Consider the following 5,134-nt stretch of genomic DNA (forward strand, 5'->3'; position numbering starts at 1 on the left):
AACCACCCAACAAGAGGGCTTTTGGCTGGAACAATGGAAGGGAATCCAAAGCTCCTTCAAGTCAGTAAATCAAAACCCACTTTGGCAAAATATGCTGGTTGTTTCCAGTCACTGAAGTCTAAAACTTGGAACAAAAACAAAAAGCCTGTAATGCTTCCATGTATTTTTTTTTTTTTTGTATTTGTTGCAGAATTATCTAGAAGCATGTGGCGTTCTGTCCATTGGGTTTATAAGGTCCCTCTGATGAACAAAGATAATAACGATGAATCTGACCCTAATAAATCAGAAATTAAAGAGGAGAAAACAAGGAAAATATCTGATTGTAGCATTTTGTCTTGTAGTAGTGAACTTTATATTCCATGAATTTGATTGATTTAGCGTCTTTGCCTGACCAGCTTGTTTAATGCATTGTTTATTGTGTAATATAAATAACTTATATCATAGCCCACACCCTCTGAAGCAGATGTAAGATGTGACTTTAAGTGACCGCATGCTGTGTGGTGCTTAGCATTTGTTAGTCATCAGATGTATTTTGCTTCCATGCCGTCTCCCATGCTGCCTCAGTCCAGTGTTCCCCTGGTCCATCCCAGGTTTTTTGTCGTCGCCTCCTCTCTGTCCTGTTGTCTCTCTCTCCATCTGTTTAGGACAAACCTCCAACCTTAAAGGTCTGGCTTCTGCTTTCGTCAACTCCATCCTGCCCACCGGACATTTTGGATTTGGAGATGGTAGCGGAAGAGGAAACCAAGATACCAGGTAGTTTCATCTTTAAGAATTTTGAGAGATAATTCTTGTCATTACTTTTTTCTTTCTCTTGGGTCACTAGAACATAAAGACCTCTAATTTTTTCTCCTACATTCATCGTCTGAAAACAAAGATCTGCAAAGAGCCTGAAAAGCCTTTGGCTCAGTATCTGCTTCTAAAGTGAAACAACATGAAGGTTTTATATGCTAAATTTTATATTTCAAACCATCCAAACATAATCAAATCTTCCTAAGGCTAGAGTAATTGTTCCTTTCAAAATATGGCTCTGACCAAAAGTTAGCTTAATGTGTTCTGGGTCCACCAGACGTCGGATTCAGAAGGCATTCTTCCCGTTCTTGTGGTCTGACTGAAGTGCCATCCAGCCATGGTGAAAATAAACAGTGATGCTATGGCAGCTGACCTGGTGAGCCCGTCTTTCTCTGATCTCTTCCACCTATAAATAAAGCATCTGTGTGCAGCTGAGTGCCCACTCCCTCCAGCTACTGGGGCATTTAGTTCTGGCAACTGTCAAGTAATGTTACAATCAACAACAAGACACCAGTGAACACACACAAAGTGTGGGACACACACATGAACACGCCGAGTCACATGAACATGTTGGTGAACAGGGACTAAGTGAGCTGAGGAAGGTTTGAGACCAATGCTGAGTACTTTGGCTGCTGTGTCATCACTGAGCTTAAGCAAATACTGAGTCAAAAAAAATGGAAAACAGAATGTTATAAAAAAAAACAACAACAAAGGAAGAACAGAACAATACATTTAGAAGTCAAATATGTTTGGTGGTTACAGATGAAAACATCCACTAATGTCATTCCTCATTTAAAAATTAGTTTGTTCACTAATACATATCAGCAAATAATAATAAGCAATTGTCAGTGACTGTTTTTTAACCTGGGCTCCCTCTCCCAGATTTCACCAAATCTACATTTAAACTCTGTTACTGATGCTGATTTTCTACAAAGAGGAACCCTGGTAACCCCAACAGCCCCTGTAGTCCTGATAGCTCCTCATACAAACAAACTTTTCAGTGCAAAACTCTTAAGAGGGGTTGTGAATGACTTAATGGATCAGCAATGTGTCATGATGTGCTGAAGGGGGAAATAACAGGAGCTTCTTAAAGAGGTAGAGGCCCATTGCCATGGCTTGAAATTGTGAAATCAAATGACTTTTAAGTCATGTTTGACATCTGTAGCATTTATTTGGGTTTGCTTGGTGAGAATGCTAGCATTTAGATACCTCCCAATGGTTGTTGTGGGAGATTAAAGGATTTCTCAAAAATGCATGAAAGAATCAAAGCTACACTCCAGGCATGTTTTTGAAGGAATAACATTATAACATGATGTAAAGCTCAAAAAGTAGATTTTTCGAGCCTCTTTTCCAATGTCAGCAGACATTTCATTCATTCCAAACCTACTTGCACTTTAACCTTGTATGTTGAAACATCACCTGAAGAAAGTTGGGCAGCTCAGTGGCTCCACTTTTCCTCGTCGGTGAGGAGGTGAGATTATACTTAATATACTTAAGTATATACTTGTCTAGATTGGGTATTATTTGAGTTTTGTAATTCTTTAGGATACTTAAATTCTGTCAATCTCAACTGTTTATAGGTTTTGGGTAACTTATTTCATTCGAAGGCTTAAAGAGACGGCTGGATTAAAAATAGAAGTTTAGTTTTTATGAGTACGATTTTAAGGGGAGAAAATTTGGAGGGAGGAGGAGACTCAGATCTGCTGTAGGGGAGGTAGTAGCCTCTCTTTGCCCCCCTTTAGATCCACTCATGCTTTGAACTAAACCTAAGTGCTAGACAGAAGACAATGAAACTTGTCTTTATCAGAATTTCAAATATTACTTGAATCCTACAGACAATAGGGTGCAAGCATGACCATGCTAACTGTGTTTCTCTTACAAATGTGCATCAATCCTTGCCTATATTCTGCTAATGTTGACAAACTGAAGTTTGCAGTTGTGGTGTTTCCATTAAAAGAGAAATTAAATTAAAATCACACCTGAATAACCTCGTTCACACAATAGGTCATAGGTCACAAAGGTAAATCGTTACATGAGATATATTCATTATTCATTCATGGTGTTATTATCATCTATCAGCCAATCAGAAGAGACGTCAGAGGTGTTGGAGCAACAAGCCCTTCCTACGTGGGAGTGGCTACATATGCAGCGTTTTAGGGAAATTGTAGTTGGTGATTTTACAGAGGAGTTATGGATTCAACATGTTGGAACAACACACAACCTTTTATGATCTGTGATGCTGTGAGAGCTCTGGTGGAGCCAGCTGGAAAAAAAGAAAAAAACCATCATCCTACTACTACTTCCTGTTGTCTTCTGCAGTTTTACAAAAGACGTCGCTCAGCAACTTCAAGTTTTGTTTTTTTTATTAAATTGGTGTGTTTTCACGAAGCATATTTATTATTATTTTTGCAATCTCAATTTGTGCAATTTTATGGTGAATAGAAACATGGCTAATTATGCAACAAGCATGGGAAGCAGCACTGATCAAACTGCACAGCAAAACAAAGCTGCACAATGAAAACTCACATGTCCTCTCAGCTATCATCTACAAGGGAAGCTCTTTATCCGAGAAAGACCAATACGGAATACAGGACAGTAAGGTCAAGACGTTCCATTTATAGTCAAATATTAAACTAAAGGTGTTTTTCATAGGATCCGTACCATGCTTAATCAGTAACTTTTGAGACAACAAGGAGCAGCAGCTGATATTAAGAAAAGATTTGCTGAACAGTCTGAATGGTAAGATGACACACTAAGCAAGAAGAGAGCAACGCAATTCACTGGAAATGATCTGTGGAGATGAGAAGATTAGACAGAAATGATACGGTTCATGGCTTGTGTTCTTACTTTGTATTAGCAGCATGGAGGAAATGCAGAGAATTGGGATGTGGTTACAGCAGGAGGAGGACAGAACATGGGGATGAGATCTGGGGAGGAACAGGCGAGAAAGGGGCTGAGCGCACGAGGGAATCCTGTGGATGAAGGTAGACCTTCTAGGTTTTGTGGGTGTGGTGGAAACATAGATTATTGCAATGTCATATGGACCCACTTGGTGGTGCTGTAGAGATCTGCTAGTCCACTTGTACTGTTGTGGAGAACAGACACCATTTTGGATCAAGATCACAAGAATCCCTTTAATCTGTTTGAGGATTTTGCTCTTTCCAAAAATGCTTCAATAAATCTGTGGGCAAATATAACTTTACAGAGACTTGCGCTAATTTGTTGATCATATGAGCTTTTTTTTTTTTATTCTATTTTTTATTGTGAGCTTTTCACCATGAGAGTCTAGAAACACCATGTGTTGTTTTGAACCTGGGTCTGCTTATGTGGAGTTTGAGTCTCAGCCGTGGCATCTGTCCCAGTTATTTCCTTAATGGTTCCAAGTTCAAATGCAGAGGCTGTAAACATGCCTGAAACAAAAACCAGGGTGTTATCCAACATCACACTGTAGCAACTCCACAAGTTAGAGTTCTGCTTGTTAAGAATGATTTGAATCCAGGCCCTCATTTTCTCCAGGTACAATTATATTCCTGCACTCTCAAGGTTGAGCATAAGTACTGATAATAGTGACTGGTTATCATCGATATTCTTTCAGAAAACAACATTACACAATTAAAAGAAGCATTAGTTTTATGTTTTTATCACACGGATTGAAAGTTTTGTGGTCCCAATGGGTAACAGAAAAACACCCACAGCCCACTGCTACCACCAAGTGGTTGTATGTTGGAACTGAAACTCCAACATGGTTAGAAAAAAGTGAACATTATAAGAGTTTTATATTTTTTGTTGCTCATTTCCGAAAGTCAAACTGATACTTCACATATATTAATTTTACAAAATGACATATTCCAAGTGTTTGTTTCTTGTAATTTTGATGGGGAAGGCTTATAGATAATGAAAATCTAAAATTCACTGTTTCAGAAAATAGGAATACTGCGGAAAAATGAAATAGTGTAAACTCATGTTGTACAACCCAACCAGCTTATTAACTTAAATTTGCAACAAAAATTTCTTGAGCACTTTCTGTGTACCTTCTGTGGCAGTGTAATAAGATGAGATCAGAACCACTCAGAGCTATGACTGAACAATACTCAAGGAGCACATTGGAGAAAGAGACATTACATGGCACCAATTCCCCTTGACTGCTAGAGCTGAAAGCTGACCACAAGCAATCTCCCAGAGCAGGTGTTAGACTGCACCACATCCTGGCATGATCCATACGAAGCTGACAGCTCTTCCTGAATGCCTGGCAGCATGATGAACCAGCTGTTCATCGATGCAAACAACCCAGAGTGGTTGACCCCAGGCCGGGCAGTGCTCATCTGAAACGGGCCTTCTATCCAAC

The sequence above is a fragment of the Gambusia affinis genome, linkage group LG14 (assembly GCF_019740435.1).
Source record: "Gambusia affinis linkage group LG14, SWU_Gaff_1.0, whole genome shotgun sequence".
In the NCBI taxonomy this organism is placed as follows: domain Eukaryota; kingdom Metazoa; phylum Chordata; class Actinopteri; order Cyprinodontiformes; family Poeciliidae; genus Gambusia; species Gambusia affinis.